Below are 19,358 nucleotides of genomic sequence, written 5' to 3' on the forward strand. Positions count from 1 at the left end.
ATTGGTCAGCTGACCTGAATGGTACCAGCAGATCAGCAGTCTCTACTACTTGAAGAGGCATGGTGCAGGGTCATGTTATGGTGGAATTAAATAAAAATGTCAATGGGTGTGACCAGGGTGTCAGGGGCTTTAAAGGATAACTCAAGTAAATAGCTACATACACAGTTGAACTATCTTATCTGAAAAAGGAAATTAAGTTATTAGGGGGCAGATGGTGACTGACATTATTAGGTTTAATGACCAACAGACTAACTTCCCTTTTTATATTGAATGGAGCTCCTGTTGGAAAAGCCAGCATATTGTATTCACTAACTGTCAAGCTAATCATTTTACGTAATAAAATCAGAAAAGTACATGGCTTCTAAGAAAATATATACAGTACATTCTGCAAAAAGACAAATCAGTATTTTAGGAGTAAGCTATCGTATAAAGTTGTGCTTCCTTCCTTGTCTACTTTGACCCAGAAGAGTGACCATAAACTGTACACTTTAAAATATTGGAAAAAAAATTGAACCATTTCCTTTTAACATTAAAACTAAACAGTTCATATTCAAAGATATGCATGCTAGTATCCTATAAATTTGCAAGTCAGACCACACAGGTGCCAACCATGGAGGAATCATCAGCCATAAAAACTAAACTCAGCTAATTGCTTCCTCCTGTCAAGATGACCAGTGTCTTCTAAATCATGAACACTCCTACAGAGAGCATGGTTATATACTGTAAATTAATATATATATGTAGTTTTAGACTTCTAGTATAAAATACACAACCAGCATTTCCATATTCACATCTTACATTTCTCTGAGATAGAAAAGTTGGACAAACGTGATGTAAAAGTTCTGATACTGACCCATCTCCAATCAAATGCATCTCCAATCATGTTAAATCATTTGATTGAATGAATGAAATGTTTTTTTAGTTTCACCTTTAGGCTTGATTCACACTACTGTGATGTGACTTTGATGGGATTTTCAGTGTGATTTAAAACAACTTGGTTGCATTTTTGCATATTCTATGGGGCCAAGTTGCACTGTAAATTGCACCAAAACAGTGCAAGAAAATTTTCCAAAATTGCACCTGAATCACACTGACTAGAATGGGCACCATGGAATATAACGTGATTTCCCTTGTCATGCGATTCTGTGCGACTCAAGTTGCATCAGAAGTCACAATAGTGTGAACCAGAAATTTAAAGGTTACTAAACCCACAACAGTAAAATCAGTCTGTATATGCAGTAAAGCATGCTTGTTATACTCACTGTGGAACCTAAGGGGTTAATCCTCCACAATGTGTACAAAAGCTGTTTGTCCTCTCTGATCCTCCCCATCTTATACTGTCCCAAATCCATTTGCCTATGGACAGAGCACAGTGGCACGTCTGCACATGCTCCGTTTGGTGTTTATTGCTATAGAGGTTTTTTTTTGCGAGGGAGCATGTTATCAGCAAAGAGCCAATCAGAACTATCTGGACAGAGAATCATGGGTCATGCAGCCTCCTAGGACAGTCAAAGGAGAATGAAAACTCCTCCTACAAGATTAACCAGTGCTTGGCTTGACACTGATAGAAGTCACAAGACTTCTATGTACTGCTGATGAGAAAAGGTATTTAGCAGTTTATATTTACTAAAATAATTGCATTTCCATGTTGTGTGTACTGTGGGAGACCAGTTATAGTGAATGCAGGGTCCTGGGTTTAGTAACACTTTGATAAACATCAGACAGTTTACACTGTACAGATAACTACAACTGTTGCCAACATCCTAAAAAAATCAAGACTGTTGCTTTTATACACAAATTCATAGCAACCAATCTCCATCATGCTTCTGGAGTAACAAAAAATAAAATATAAACACATATCTGACTTGCTGCTATGAGTAACATCATTACATTTATAAGTGAAAATGAATAAGAATTTACTGGGTAGGCACTAGCATGATGTTAAAAATTATTATGAACACTTTGGCAAGTGGACCATGCACAAACCCATATATCACACTAAAAAGAGGGCACTTGGAGGAATAGGTCCTCCTAATATATAATATAGGAGATATATATATATATATATATATATATATATGCACACACACAGTATATACACATTATGCCCAGGGGTATATTTACTGCAAGGCAAAAAAGGCATTTGCCTAGGGTGGCATTTTTCAGGGGGGCAGGAAGAAGGGAAAGAAGAAGAGACACACATGGCCTGGGGACCAGGTGGTGTCCGAGAGAGGCTGCAGGCTGCTTAACGGCGTATGCAGAGCCCTGACTCTCATTACCAGGGGTGTCCAGAGCTGTGAAGATCAGTGCCTCTCTCTCCCCGGGGGAAGGGGAGGCTTCGGTGGCTGGTGTATGGGTGCCAGTGATAATGGAAGGATCTCTCAGTTGGGGGGTGTTGTTGGTCAATGTCAGGCTCTCTCCAGTGGGGTGGCTGGTGTAAGGCTCCCTCTGCTGTGGGGGGTTGATTTTTGTGTTGCCTAGGGCAACAAAAAGCCTAAATACACCACTGATTAGACCTCATTCCACTAATCCCAAGACAAACAAATAGGCTTTAAACTTACTGTACAAGAAATGTTAATGTATACTTCCACAATAGAACAATGGTTGCATTCTAATGTTTCCTTTCCAGCAGCCACAGAACTTCTGCAATTTTACCATGCAAGATAAGCAAGTTTACATCATGCTGATCTCATTGTAGTAAGACTTGTTGAAGAATACAAACCAAACATACACTAGCTTGTCTAGAAATGTTTGCTGAAACACTTCAGTAAATAGGTGCCAAAACATGTCATGTTATGTACATACTATACAGATCAAAGGTGAGTTCTCCACCACTTTATGTCTTCCTTCTAATGTTTACTGAACAAATAAAAGCTTCTACTGTAGGCTAGCATTGTATAGCAAATCCCAGATGCACCACCAAAAAATTAGACAAAAAAGTTTTATCCTGATCGGTTTAGAAAAACAAAACGTGTCTCTCAACCTCCAGTAATTTTTTGGCACTGCATGATTAATTTTTGAATTACAAAGTACTTACTCATGTCAGCAAATAAAATCGTGATCCCAAAATGGAAATGCTGAAGATACTTAAATCCCATTGAGGCAAATCAATGACAATGTATCCAGAGATATTGAACACATGGCAGAAATTGTAATGTTTATCATGAAACAGATCAGCTGACCATAAAAAGCAAAATAGTAGATTCTGGTATCCAGATTCAGGGCTGTTATATTTTGGTGCAAAAAGGGTTGTTCTTGGATAGAAAAGATAACAGCTCAATAGAGATGAACCACTTCCCGCCCACTGTATTGCAATAATACGGAGTCGGCGTGGTTTGCTAATTTTGGGAGGGTGTCCAGGAAGAAAAATTATTTATTTGCAAATTTTTATAACAGAAACGAAGAAACAAATGTGGCTTTTTTTTTTCAAAATGTTCTATATTTTTTCATTTATTTAGTAAAACAAATCCAGTGGTGATTAAATACCATCAAAAGAAAGCTCTATCTTTCACAAGAAAATAATAAACATTTTATTTGGGTACAGTGTTGCATGACTGAACAATTGTCATTCAAAGTGTGACTGTGCTGAAAGCTGAAAATTGTCCTGGGCAGGAGGAAGATAAAAGTGTCCAGTATTGGAGTGGATGGAAAATAAAGGATTACATTATTATTGTTAGGGTCATGTATATCATAAGTGTACTGGGGAGACCCGAAAACTAAAAGCACCAATTTCCCAGTGCTGAAGATCTAGAAAAAACAGAATGCTATGGCAAAAGCCAACCACGAATCCTTTTGATTTTACAGGACATTCTTCCTGATTGTCCACATTTTACAAAAATAACCAGATGGTCCTAAGCCAAATTCAATGTATTTAAAAAGTGAAAATACTGCAATGGTGGTTGCTTTTAACAACAAAGCTTAATCCAGCCATGAGATACCTATAGTATGTTTTGATTCAGCTAGTTCACTGTAGGCTTTGCTACCCTTAAGCTGGCCATAGACAGTTCTTCCAGCAAAGAGGCGGGGGAAGCCATCCCCACCAGGAGAAGATGGCTATAAATATTTGGTACATTCAGCCTGCTCATACATGGTTCGAATTTCGGCTAGTTCAGCAGGGACCAGCCGAGATTCAAACCATGTATGAGCAGGCTGAATGTACACAAGTTAATCGATCGATCATCTTGGCAACAACCAGCATGCTGGATTTTACATGCAATTATCGCTAGTGGCTATTATAGCTGCTAGCAATAATCACTATCTTCTCCCAGTGGTGATGGCTACCGCCACCCCCCCACCGAGAGAACACAATGGCTCAGCAGGAGGGACCCGTGGTTGCAGGAAAGAAATTTGCACCATGTATGGCTTGCCATAATCCATCAGACAAGCTAATGAAATTATTCAGATTGTAAAACTTTGTTTACAGAAGTAATTGATTCACTTTTTTCAGCTTCACATCTACCTAATATATTGCATATCTGTCACATGTTACTACTGGGAACATGATAAGTATTTTAAAACAACAGGGATTTTTTTTAACCCAATACCTATCCAACTTCCTAAACCATTGCTGAAGCTACAGAAAAATAAAGACAAAACTAAAAATATGATGCCAATAACATATAGATAATTAATCCAGGCTATAAACAGTCAAAACAAAGAGTAGATGACAAAGGAGAATATTGTACAGATCCTACACCAGACAGCATTGTATGCTACTCAAGAAACAGGTATTAGCCATAATATGAAGAGGATAGATTTGCTAAAACTGGTGCACTCAGAATCTGGTGCAGCTGTGCATGGTAGCCAATCAGCTTCTAACTTCAGCTTGTTCAATTACCCTTGGTTCACATCTGTGTGGGTGGTGCCCCTGCAGATCTGCACGAAAATCCGTGCAGCCGCACCACCCGCACAGAAAAATGTGGACCCACGGGCGGGTGCCATTAGTTCTAATGGCACACCGCCCCCCAACAGAAAATGCAACCGTACTGGGAACCGAGGTTCCCGTGCGGGCTGCGTTTTCCAAAGAAATGCAGGGACTTCTTCCCTGCGTGTCACGGGCACAGGAGTCCATTCAAATGAATGGGCTCTCATGCCCATGCAAAACGCAGCCCGCACGGCGGCATATATGTGAACCAGGGGTTAAGCTTGGACAATAAAATCTGGAAGCTGATTGGTTTCTATGCAGAGCTGCACCAGGTTTTTCATCATGCCGTTTTAGTAAATAACCCCCAATATATCGATGAGGTTATGCTCCCAGTCTGAATTGAATGTAGAGTCTCACAGATGGTGGTCCAATTATTTTCCATTACAGGGTAGTCCAATACACTAGTGCAATAGTCAACTCCCTGGTCCAGTTCTCTGGTCTCCTCCTCCCACGCCCGTCTCCAGGACTTCTCCAGGGCTTCCCCCCCTCCTCTGGAACTCACTACCCCAATCCATCAGACTGTCACCTACCCTCCTCACCTTTAGGCGCACCCTGAAAACCTATTTCTTTAGAGAAGCCTACCCCGCCCTCACCTAATTGCTGATCTCCTCCGCTCTTCCCACCACTCCATCCCCCACAGCTATTTACTCCTGTATCACTCCTAGATTGTAAGCTCCAAGGAGCAGGGCCCTCGAACCCCTCGTGTATTGTATTGTATTGTTACTGTACTGTCTCATGTACTGTCTCCAATTGTAATGTACAGCGCTGAGCAAACTGTTGGTGCTATATAAATACTGTATAATAATGACTCAGATGTAACATACTCACATTGGAAAAAACGACTACTACATTGTTCCCACAACTGAATGGAGTGACGGGAGTGAAAGAAAGGTTAGCGTATATTGGAGACATATGGAGGATCCCTGTTGCTTCACTCTGAATGTGGAAAGTAAAGATTTTTTTTAAGGCAGGCCAGAAAGTCAATTACAACATGATGAAGAATGTAAAGGTAAAATAGTTTAATATTTGGTTTAAGCTAGTAGATTGGAATAATTTGCTTTACAAAAAATAGAAGAGGTGAAAGATTTAAAGGCCAAGCTAGTGTCTTCAAAAGCCCTGAAAATATGTAAAGATTACATGAAAGTTATTTAGGAGTTAAATGGGAGCTATATTAAAAGAAAAAAAAAAAAGACTTAATAGACACATTTGGGGACTAAAAGTAAAGCGCAGAAAGAGTGCAATCCTTTCTGAAAATAAAGGTATCACGGGGTTCTTAGATATGTTTCAGTATATAAATTGAAGTATTCAGGAAGTAGTTGCATAATCCACCTCCAAACCGTGAAGTGGAATGCCTGTGTAAACTGGCCATCATCAGTTTTAATGCTGCAGGGCATTGATTGACAAAGTAGCTACTGTAAATGGATTTCTTGTATTGTACTATTTTTAAATCCTGGGATGAGAGGATTCATTCACTTCATGGTCACAGAGAAAATGTTGCTCTCACTATATGGCCCTATAATGGATACAGGACTGCCCACATTTTCACACTACTTGTCATGCCAGATCCTGTCGGAAGCCTGACTTATGACAAACATATTTAGATCAGCTTGTATGTTGCTTGAAAAAAAAAATGCTATCTAGGAAGTACTGCTAATATGTTTAAAGAGGCCCTGTCACCTTACCCATGCAAGGCTCCTCCAGTGTTGTCACAGAAACCAGCTGTATCAGTGGCCCCAGGGAGCAGTGACTGCTAGGCCTGGACTCCATAACAGAAGAGCAGGTCACATGCTTCCTCATACCCATGAGAACTGGGTATTCCCACCAGATGCAGAGGAGAAAGGAGCTTTAAAGGGTGTGCATGTGAGGTGAATATAAGGAAGTCAGGGGATGCCCATTTCAGACCGATTGTCATGTTGCCCTACATAAGCAACACTGACCCTTGTACTGAGTACATTACATAATCTAATATATAGGTGAGCGCTGGCGATATCTGGGGAACAGCTAGTACACAAGGTGAAGGTAACAATGCCCTACAATAGTATATGCAGTATATATATATATTGCGGAATGGTAAAGTGCAACACATAAAAGTGCAAAAAACATTAGTAAATGCGAAATCAAACAATATGGTAGAGTCCTAATAAGCTGAGCGAAACAGTAAAGTGCATCAAGTAAAAGCATGAAAATATCAACTAAACAGCTCAAAAAGCAAATGCCAAACAATAATGTATCATGGGCAGAATCTAAATACAATAATGTCCGTGGTGATCCGTGAAGTAAAGTGCAGTAGTAAATGATGTTACAATAAACATATAAAATCTGAGATATATAAATAGGATAAAACGCTACATCAATGTCTGTGGTTAAACGTGCTATTTATATAGTCAAATATCCATAAATGGAAGCAATTGTCCGTGAAACCATAAGGCGCAGTATAACTAAAGTGCAGAGTGCAAATGTGCTGATGACCATACATAAGAATCCACCACCTCTCTCAGATGTACACTCACCAGCATTAAACATCTGAGAATGGAAGGTGTCCTGGGCACTCAGATGGGAAGTCAGCCCTTGTCCTAGAGCAGTGGTTCTCAACCTGTGGGTTGCGACCCCTTTGGGGGTTGAACGACCCTTTCACAGGGGTCCCCTAAGACCATCAGAAAACACATATTTCCGATGTGTAAAGAGCAGCTACTGTGTAGAAAGCAGCTGCTGTGTTGAAAGCAGCTACTCTGTTAAAAGCAGCTACTGTGTTGAAAGCAGCAGTATTGGAGGTAAAATGACACTTCATGAATTATAATTACTGGGTAAATAATTTTATGGTTGGGGGTCACCACAACATGAGGAGCTGTATTAAAGGGTCACGACATTAGGAAGGTTGAGAACCACTGTCCTAGAGGGAATAGCTCACCACAAGAGCTAATAAGGTTGCATATAGTGTAGTATTTATTAGAACATTAAAAAGTATCCACGTGGAGACAGAAATAAAAAAGCATAAAAAGTGTACCAAGATGGCCACCACTCTGACCATCGGCAGTGGCGGCATGACATCAGCAAATTGCGGCTCCACCCATCGCATTTCATGCACATGCATGTCCTCAGGAGTATGCCTATAGGCGTACCCCTGAGGATGTACTTGAGTACATTACATACTCCTGACCCTACACTCTATACATTACATACTCCAGACCACTGAACTCTGTACATAACTTGCTCTTGACCCCTGCACTCTGTACATAACATGCTCCTGACCCCTGCACTTTGTACATAACACGCTCCTGACCCCTGCACTCTGTACATAACATGCTCCTGACCCCTGCACTTTGTACATAACATGCTCCTGACCCCTGCACTCTGTACATAACACGCTCCCGACCCCTTCACTGTGTACGTAACACACTCCTGACTTCTGCATTCTGTACATAACACATTCCTAACCCCTGCCTGCAACTTAGTGACAAATTACCCTCCAGACATGAAAAAAAATGTGAATGAAAATTATTGCAATTTTCTCACAGAAGCTAAAAAGGTGCAATAAGTTTATATTTTTAAAATTAAATTTGTATTATAATTTTCTTCAAAACTTCCCTACTTTTTAATAAGGCCTTGGTTAAAGTAAGTAAACTACCGTGCAGGTTAACATTGATCTCTTTCATGTTGTTCAGATGGATCTCCACCTGTCAAGGGTGCTATCCATGCTATATACAAAGCAGGCCAGGGACAATAGGCAATTAGAAATCACAGGGCCCCGTACAGCCTACCCGACAGGGCCCACAAAAATATCAAAACAATATTTTTACTAAAAATTCAATAAAATTATTATTGGCGAACACAAACATAACACAACTCACAAAATTCTTGCTAAATCTAAAGGATAAAACTGTATTGAGTTATTAAATAAAGTTCTGTGTGTAGATGAGGTCTCGGGGCTTATTCACATAGGTGCTGTGGCCTGTACAGTGTGAATCAGTGGTTTTATTATATGGCTTTTACTGTGTGCAGGCAGCCTATGTTGAGCTATGGGGATGCAGCAGCTGTATGAACACAGCCGCAGGTCCTAATTTGACAGGCGTGTGGATACAGAGGTATGGCCTCCAAACACTTGACAGTGTGTATTTGGAGCCACTCACCCACACCTGCACACTTCTCAAATTAGAATCCGTGTCTGTGTCCTTACAGCCGCTGCATCCTCATAGAGTAGCAGACGGTTCCAGCCGCACAAACAAACCACTCATTCACACTGTATGAGCCAGAGTACCTGTGTGGATGAGTCCTTAATTTTTTACATTATTTAAAAAAAAAAATTTAATTACATTTTACAATTTTTAAAAATAATTTTTACAATTTGTTTTTTTTTTTACATTTTTTAATTTTTTTTACAATGCTATTGGGTGGCTCAGGTAAAATAGAGGTGTGAACAGACCCTTGACATCTCACCATTGAGATGGGGAAAAGGAATTGAGGACACAGATTTTTCAGCTCCTTTCTCTGTAGCCCTAGCTGCACTGAAGATAAATGAACAGGAAACAGAGGCTCCTGTTTATTCATAAACTGAAGCATAGTAAACACAATTTACTATGCTTCAGCTATCAATGGACAGAGGTGTGATCAATACCATCATTCACTGTTTGCATTCACTACAAGAAAGGTCTGGTCTTCCCCTGCTCCCCATCCTGTCCTGAACATCCCCCTGTGCACCTGCAGTAGCCGGGGGAAGAAGGAAGGCGGCAGTGCTACAGAGGGGGATTGGGGGGGGGGTCACACAGTGGGGCACACAATAGGGGGAATCAGATGTGGGCAGGACTGGGATCGAGACTGGTGCTGTGGGGAACAATGGCCTGTGTGTCTTTCCCTGCAGCAGCTGAAAGTTGGAGGAAGAGGAGGAGAAACCAGATTTCAGCTGCTGCAGGGAGCCACACTCGGCATCATTCCTGTATCTGCCCCCCTGCCGCACCGATCCCCCTCCCTGTCCTGCCCACATCTGATTCCCCCTAGAGGACTGTTGCACCCCCTTATTATTGGTGACACTGACAGTAGGCACCATAAGGTCTGCTCCTACCTTCAGAATATTATTAGCTTTATCCATTCAGTGCAGCAGGCAGCAAAATGCTGAGCAATTAATGTTTTTCCAAAATGTCAGCATTCACATAACGCTGGGCCTTATTATAACTTACCTAGGCACCAAGTTAACAAAAAAACTTGCTATTTATTCACCAGTTTATAATAAAGAACTACATTTGCATACATACATTGCATTACAAAATTTCCTAAAAGTTTAATATTAAAAATAAATATACATGTTAGATGTTTAATTTAAGTGCTTTTGACTTACTATATGTAATACATAGCTTTTAAATACAGCAGTTGGCAGCAACATTTTACTTAAAATGATGAAAATAACAGATCAGCATCTTTTATTTATCCGACACATACTAAAAACTGGCATGGCCTGTTCAGCTATTGCTTTCTAACTAAGAATGCTGACAAGTATTTCTTCACTTAGGCTTTTAGAAGCCACCTTATATTTTCTGAATAAGTGACAGGTTATTAAATGAGTAATACAAAAAGTAAACATTTTATTACAGTTCAAAGATCCTATTCCTATTGGTTCCACAGCTCTCATTGTACAGGTTGGAAACAAGTTTTTAGAATACTTCCGCCTGAACGATGAACAGTCTAGGCCCAGTGCAAACAAATCATCATAATTTAGAAGTATTTCAAAGAGCCGTAGTATCTCATATGTTCCAATAATTGACAAATTAAAAAGACAATGGATTGCAATTAGTAATAGAGGTATTGCTTCTTTTAATCAACAACAGCTAGGGTATTACAACACTAACTCAAAATCCCATACCTTGATATCAAGGAAAGCAAGGTAAGTTTACTTCTAAAATGCAAGATGTGTTATCAACCTGTTGCCAAAATGAAACATTGGAGCATAAAAAAATGTAATTTAATATACTTACCTTACCACCTGCAGCTCCTTGGGAAGGATGACATCAGAATCCTTCCAAAATAAGAAAACAACTGCTGCAAAAGTGACTGCACAGCTCAGTCTCAGTCCCGTGATGACTGAGATTGAGCTCTGCTTTCACTTTTACAGCAGTTGTTTTCTTATTCCGGGTCACAATCCAGCGCAATGTCCTTTTGTCTCTTTCGGTCAGTTGGCCATGTTGACTGTGCTTATCATCAGAATCCTTCCAAAATAAGAAAACAACTGCTGCAAAAGTGACTGCACAGCTCAGTCTCAGTCCCGTGATGACTGAGATTGAGCTCTGCATTCACTTTTGCAGCAGTTGTTTTCTTATTCCGGGTCAAAATCCAGCGCAATCCCCTTTGTCTCTTTTGGTCAGTTGGCCATGTCGACTGTGCTTATGCTGATCAGACAGCGTTTTCCCAGAATCTGTATATGCCGTCTTAACCTTTGATACTGTACCTCGCGACATGGCAGACAAATTGTAAACTTCAGTCACAGAGGCACCAGCTAAGCGGGCACCAACAAATTTGCCCTCTCTAAAGCTCAGTAAGCTCTGGCACGACTCTGTATTACTAGTAGCACACTCAGTGAATGACAAAGTTAGACTTTCCCCTGGTAGCTAGATGTCTCATCACACAGTGGAAGCAAAGGAATGTTACATCACTTCCGTTTTTAATGCAAAACATATCATCGCTTTCACACCTGCAAAACATGAAGTGTTTCCATTTTTTGTCTAACCCCTGTATATATACCTGCATTTCAGTGTTAATGTGTGGATCTGGTTGGATTGCATGACAGATCGCCTCTTCCTGGAAACAAATGGGATTTTGTCCACATGTGCACAAAAGGACTTCAAGAAAAGTTCCCAGAGTCAACTATGGTTTCCCATGGGCCACACAACAGAAACCAGAATTATGATCACTGAAGGGTGAGTATAAGACCTTAGAGCAGTGTGTGTGTGTGTAGGGGGGGCAGCAGGTATCTGGATGATAATTGTACAAAAAATGCCCTTTATTGTCAACAAATACACAGCCCAATTATTAAGCACTCATCAATCACAGGTAAGGGTCAAATTCAGTCATATCTCTAACTGTAATAGCTACTTATTGCCAAAAAAAAGAAGTGCCAAAAATTATGTTTAAATAATATAATAAAAATGTAAGAAAATCTATCCTTTTACCACTTTTAACTGCAACGCTATTCCTTTCAGCTTGTTATTTTTACAGACCAAATAACCAAATACAAAAAATGGTTACATTTTAGGATTTGTAGTGTCATCTTAGATTGTAAGCTCCAAGGAGCAGGGCCCTCCTATCCCTCTTGTATTGAACTGTATTCTTGCTGTATTGTCTCCCATTATATTGTAAAACGCTGAGCAAACTGTTGGCGCTATAGAAATCCTGTATAATAAGAATAATATTATGTGCAGTAACATAACATGATAGAATTTTTCTTTTTTATTGAGTTAAATAACTCATAAATAAATCACAATCCATAACTCATAAATACATCAAAGTGGATCATTAGTTGCTAGGTAAGTTTGGTGCACCAGTAGAGGGTTTTGTCCTCTGTTGGACTGGGGTGAAAAATCTGAGCTAGACATAGAGCAGCAGCCTACAATTATATGTGACAAAGCTTTATGCAGGCCATAGATGGGTCGAAAATCGGCCGATTTTTCGGCCGAAAATAAGATTGGCTGATTTTCGGATCGTTAGTGGGCTAAATGTTCGGCCGTTTTTCGGTATTTTGGCAGATTTTTTTTATCGGTAAAGCTGGGAAAAATCGGCAGATTTTACCGATCGGCCGATTTTCGCGGCAATGATGGGCAAATCGGCCGATCTTTTACTGATAAAAAATCTGCGCATGAGCAGTGACCTGCAAGAGGAAGACAAAAAGAAGAAAAAAGAAGAGGATGAAGAAGAAGAAGAAGAGGATGAAGAAGGAGAAGAAGGGGAAGAGAAGAAGAGGATGAAGAAGAAGAAGAGGATGGAGAAGAAGAGGATGAAGAAGAAGAAGAGGAAGAGGAAGAAGAAGAAAAAGAGGATGAAGAAGAAGAGGATGAAGAAGAGGATGAAGAAGAGGATGAAGAAGAAGAGGATGAAGAAGAAGAGGATGATGAAGAAGAAGAAGAGGATGAAGAAGAAGAGGATGAAGAAGAGGATGAAGAAGAAGAAGAGGATGAAGAAGAGGAATTCCAGTCCGGCAAAAAGTGTCCCTGCAGAGAGCTCCGCTATTTCTTTGACAGTTCCTTGACATTTATAGCGGTTGCAAAATTGTATCTATTTGTTTCCAAATAAAAACATCTGTATCCGAAATGGATACAAATAGATACATTGTTGCAACCGCTATAAATGTCGAGGAACTGTCAAAGAAATAGCAGAGCTCTCTGCAGGGACACTTTTTGCCGGCTGTAGACAGGATGAAAATCGGCCAATTTTTTTTACCGTTGCTGGTAACGTCGGCCACTTGAACGACCGATTTTTTGTTTTTTTTAAAAGAAAAATCGGCCGATTTTTGACCCGTCTATGGCCTGCAATATCCAATAAACTAAGTGTATGCATAGTGGCAGCACTGTGTATAGCCAGTGCTATGGCCAGATTATTTTACAAACGCAAATGCCAAACCTATTTTTTTAGAACACTGCTCATGTATAAGCCTATGTCTTGAATTTTTAAAAAATATTTTTTGACATGTTGGTGCTATATCTTTTACTTGGATGTTATGAGTATATACAGCTGCATAAAGCAAAAACTGTGTCTGTCTTCATTTCAGGCTCCAAAGCAACAAAATGTGATTATTTTAAAGGGGAGGGGGTGATTATTTTCTATATCCACTGTATAAATAAAGAATTTAAAAAAAAGAATAAAAAAAAGCAAATGCCCAGATTGGTAATACTGCAAATTTTTCTTCACATATATTTCATTTCATTACAACAATTTGCTTCAAGCAGACCTGGGCTAACACTGTGTGAAACCCTCGTTTAGCTTTCCAGTTATCGTTTAGTCGCTCTTGGTATATGTATATATTTCAGGCCCAATGTTTGCTCCCAGCTGGGATTGATGTCGTAATCTGGTTTATTGGATACTCTGGGAAATCAGTAGAGACACATCAGCAAAACACAGGAGAAAAGTCATAAAAATAATTTTTAGACTGGCCATTCTGAGTGGATCCTCTGGAAAATGACTATTCAGTAAAGGAAATGAGATGTAGATGTAATCTCTGCTGTACTGATGAGGCATTTGACTCCCCGTTATAGTTCTCAATTACACCACACAGGAGAAGTTTGCCGTTTCAATTACAGTTCAGTAATTGAACATTTCTTCACTTTAGCAGTTCATTGAAAAATCATGAAGAGGGTGTACCAAGAGAGAAATATTCTAAAGGATCCAATCTGGGGCCATACAAACTCCTTTTGGCACATTTTGTTGAACCAATATATGGGCGCTAAAAAAATCTCCTGTTTTGTATGTTTAAGCAGCTAACCTTGAACTGCCACTCAGGATCTATTTTACCAGCCCTATCAGTAAAAGCAAGTGTGAAGGCCAGAATGATATAATTAGTGGCAATGAAATTGCATATAAATTGATTCTCAGCTCAACACACCAGCCCTCTGCTCTCCACTCACACATATATTATACTTGATAATGGGTGGGAGAGAGGCATAGACACTTGGAGGCAGTTGGAAACCAAACTGCCACTGCTCTGCAAAGCATGCATTGCTACATAGCAGCAGTCTGATTAAACAGATAACCAGCAGCAATCTGGTAATCTGATTACACCTAATTGGCAAGCCACACCAAGGTAACAGTAAGATCTAACCAATGTTTTCTAGATGGTCTTTTGCATATAGCAAGTGTATGATCTTCAGCATGAACTAGAGACATCTGTCTGGGATGTCGGTCACATAATTCCCTTTCTTCTCTTCCCTTGCTATTTTGTTAGCAATCCTTGAGATTCTGAAGTTTTCAAATTAGCTATTTTGCAGATTTAAAACCTTGGGCAGATTTAAATATGGTGCAATGAAAGAGGTACAAAAAAAAATAATCTGACTATCCTTACAGGCTAGTCATTACGGGGGTTATTTACTAAAACTGAAGAGTGCAAAATCTGGTGCAGCTCTGCATAGAAACCAATCATCTTCCAGGTTTTATTGCCAAAGCTTAAATGAACAAGCTGAAATGGGCAGCACAGTGGCTAAATGGTTAGCACTTCCACCTGGCAGTACTAGAGTCGTTGGTTTAAAACCACGGCACCACCTGCCTGGAGTTTGCATGTTCTCCCTGTGCCTGCGTGGGTTTCCTCTGAGTACTCCGGTTTCCTCCCACACTTCAAAGACATGCTGGTAGGTGAATTGGCTCCTGTCTAAATTGGCCCTAGTATGTGTATGTATGAATGTGAGTTAGGGACCTTAGATTGTACGCCCCTTGAGGGTTAGGGACTGATGTGAATGTACAATATATATGTAAAGTGCTGTGTAAATTGACAGCGCTATACAAGTACCTGAAATAAATAAATAAGAAGCTGATTGGCTACCATGCACAGCTGCATCAGATTCTGAGTGCTCCTGTTTTAGTAAATCCTCCCCAAAGTGTCTATTCTGCTTTTCAACAAATGTGAACTACCAAGCAGCCATCAATGTCTCAAATGTACCTTGTTCCTCAGACTTCTGTTAAGCCAGATTCCTCTTTAATAGATGGGCTATATGCAACCCACAAAATAGTACAGAATCAAAATACAGTCTACTTTTGTTTTAAAAAACTTTTAACAATTATAATGTAACAGCTACAAAATGTATTATATACTTTAATATATTGTATATACCAGTGCCTTCCAGTTCAGTCTGCAGAGAGCTGTGGTTTTGTAAAACTGCCAAACCATTCTAACTACAGTATATTTCTTTTCTACTATGGCACAGTTTATGTGCCCCATCTATTTAAAGACTAGATCTATTTATAGCACCCCAGCAATCTACTAACTGCATTTCCCACAGAAATGGATACATATCCAGGCATCCCCAACACTCTGATTAGATTTACTGCATTGAGCCTTTCATATGTAGTTATATACTAGTGTAGCACCCTCCTAGTTTAGCTAGGGTGAGCTAGTGTTTGAATGGTCAGTGAGAAGGTCTGAGTAGCAGTCTGAGTATAATAGCCAGAAGGTCAAATCTTGGTCCGGAGCTGAGAGGCTCCGCAGGCCGGCCCCTCTAGAATTTCCCCCTGCTCTAGGGCTTTGGAGGAAGGCCCTAGAGGCAATGGGTTGATCTGGCTTGCACTTTTGAGGGGTCCTAGCTAATTCACAACAGGAGGATGGCAAGAGGCTGAGACACCCTTAAAAGTGTTGGCGCCTGCTCAGTAGCTGGGAGAGTTCGGGTGGAAGGTAGAGAGGAAGATATCAGGCTGAAGGAAGGAGGTTGCAAGGAGGCCAAGTGGGATGGGGCCTACCTGCAAGCATGGAGCTGGAACGGAGGGAAGCTCAGAGCTCACCGGCCCCGAGAGAAGACCACCTGTATGGCAGGGAAGGAGCAGACCAGCTGATAGGCCTGGTAGCAGCTACCAACTTGCCAGCAGTACAGGAGAGGATCTGAGTGAGTACACCTGCACCCCCTGGGCAGATAGGGGAAAGAGCACTCTGGTGGGAAACCAGATTAGCCACCTGGCAATGACTGTTCATCTCTTAAAGTGACAGGAACAGGAATCAGGGATACCTCCAGATTGCTGGGTGAAGAGGAGAAGTTCATCTAGGGTCTGGAGTGGTACACTAAGGAGACGCTGAAGGTTTGTAACTAGTTCCAGGAAGTTGTCCTCAGTTCATCAGTACCCTTGGGCACCCCTAACCCTATCCCAGTTCAAATTCTCATTTCTGACTCTGGATTCAAGCCCGTGTGAAGATGCGTGTTGCCTGGCTGTGCAGGACTATAGGGGGACCCAAATCGTCTAGAGGGATAGTGCTACACTAGGAAAACATCTACAGGACACCGAGGATCCAGTGGGGTGGATTCACTAAGGGATCATTCACACCAGAACACGGTGAGGGAAACGCAAGGTCCATGCGCATTGGGTGTACAATCTGCTGCAGGTGTCAATGAATTGCTAACCACACCCAAATGCAGATCACAAAAGCACTGTGTTTGTCAGCACCAGATCTCATGGTACCACAGATCCGATGCAGTGAGTCTTTGAAAAGTAGTACATGCACTACTTTTGGTGCAATTCAATACGATTTCAGCCCATTCAAATCAATAGACTGAAAATTGCACCTCGCTGAATTGCACAGGCACACAGACCGCGTTACAAAGGCAACTAGATTGTGCACTTTGGAAGTGCAGTTGCACTCTGCAAATGCAGTTGCTCCAGAGCTTAGTAAAAGAGGGGGAGCTCCATCATCCAATCATGTGCAAAGTGAAGCTTCGCCTCATTTACTAAACCTTGACACAACTGCAACTGCACTTGTAAAGTGCACAGTCTATTTGCCTTTAGCCCCCCCCCCCCCCCTCCAAAACAGAAGCATGGAGCAATCAACAGTTCAGTTTGCTAAAATCCCTTCAATGTACATAAAAGACCTGGAAGGTATTGATTTTTATCAATAAAGGCAGAGTATGACTGTTAATGTGTGCTTTTAACAGATAAATATTTAAAACAATTGTAAATATAATCAAATAACCTGTCGCTACTAAGAAGTAGCATGCTTTCACAAATACAGCAAACACCAAGTCAGCAAATTCATGGGTTCATGTTGTGTAACCCACGAAGAGTGCATGCATTAACCCTGTTTGTACATTCAGTGAGTGCACCCTGTAACCTGCCGTACCCTTTCTCCCTTTCTGAACACATGAAACCCTGCAGAGCATTCAGGATTCTTTTTAGGAGACACCACTGAGCTTTGTCTGCAGAGGGACTCGCATGAAGAATAATAATGAGGTACCCCATAAAAAAAAACCTCTTTGTTAATAGATTTTATTTTAAGCTACTGCTGTGCAGAGAGGGCTATTAATATGCCAGAGCTATTACACATCCATTTACTGTGTTAACACATTGAATTCACCCAAAGTGATAAAGCCAAGCTTGAATCCAGGTACATCCACAGAAGACTTTGCGTGTCTATTCTACATACTAAATGCAGACACTGGCACATGTCAATTATTAGAAGTCATTATCATGTCATGGTTTTATGCACCATGTGCTTACTTTGCACATCAATCCAACTAATGACTAAAATTTGGACTATATACAGTATGTATCTGAATAAAAGGCTTATTACATAGAACAGCGCTGCAATCTGCAATATAAAGGATGGTGTTTCAGACTGGGACATAACTGTTATCTCAAAACAATATACACTATATTGCCAAAAGTATTGGGGCACCCCTTCAAATCACTGGATTCAGGTGTTCCAATCACCTCCATGGCCCCAGGTGTATAAAATCAAGCACCTAGGCATGCAGACTGCTTCTACAAACATTTGTGAAAGAATGGGTCGCTCTCAGGAGCTCAGTGAATTCAAATGTGGTACGTGATAGGTTGTCACTTGTGCAATAAGTCTATCCGTGAAATTTCCTGGCTACTAAATATTCCACGGTCAACTGTTAGTGGTATTATAACAAAGTGGAAGCAACTGGGAACAATAGCAACTCAACCACAAAATGATAGGCCACGTAAAATGAGAGAGCGGGGTCAGCTCATCCTGAAACGCACAGTGAGCAGAAGTCACCAACTGTCTGCAGAGTCAATAGCTAAAGACCTCCAAACTTCATGTGGCCTTCAGATTAGTCCAACAACAGTGCATAGAGAGCTTCATGGCAAGGGTTTCCATGGCCGAGCAGATTCATCCAAGCCTTAGATCACCAAGTGCAATGCAAAGCGCGGGATGCAGTGGTGTAAAGCACGCCACCACTGGAATCTAGAACAGTGGAGACGTTCTCTGGAGTGAGGAATCACGCTTGTCTGTCTGGCAATCCGATGGACATTTCTGGGTCTTTTTTGACACACTCTGATTGCTTATAACAGTGATAATAACCATTATTTTATAAATGACATCCATTCATTCAGTTTGTACTATTCTAAAGCTGTGATTTGCCACAGCTATCACATGGTACAGATGCAGTGTGATTGGCCCAGTCTGTACCATGTGATTACTGTGACCAATTAAAGAGATAAACAAATTAGTACATTATGAATGTAAGCCATTCATTGTGTACAACGATCACTTGGTGCTAGCAGCGGCCCTGTGTGGCAGATCACACTGTAGAGCAGCCCATATGGCATGTCTGAGGCGTGGTCCTGGGAGGATGTCATATAATATTCACCCAGGATGACGTCATATAATATTCACCCAGGATGACAGCACTCCCACTTTGCCATCATTGTACTATAGGCTGGGCAGGATGCTGGTAAAGATTAATTCAATGTATGGACCCAATGTATGTATTTTTGCAAAGTTGCATTGGTCCAGCTTGGACCA

General features: G+C 40.7%; 1 protein-coding gene across 2 annotated transcripts in view; it reads right to left on the reverse strand.

Annotated features, from left to right (window-relative positions):
* The window catches only part of RASA3 (RAS p21 protein activator 3), a 288,551-nt gene that overhangs the window by 168,947 nt on the left and 100,246 nt on the right, over positions 1-19,358 (reverse strand). The gene's annotated exons all lie outside the window — the stretch shown is intronic.

This window comes from Staurois parvus, unplaced genomic scaffold (assembly GCF_062004578.1).
Source record: "Staurois parvus isolate SC_StPar_1 unplaced genomic scaffold, SC_StPar_1.0 ptg000446l, whole genome shotgun sequence".
Lineage (NCBI taxonomy): Eukaryota > Metazoa > Chordata > Amphibia > Anura > Ranidae > Staurois > Staurois parvus.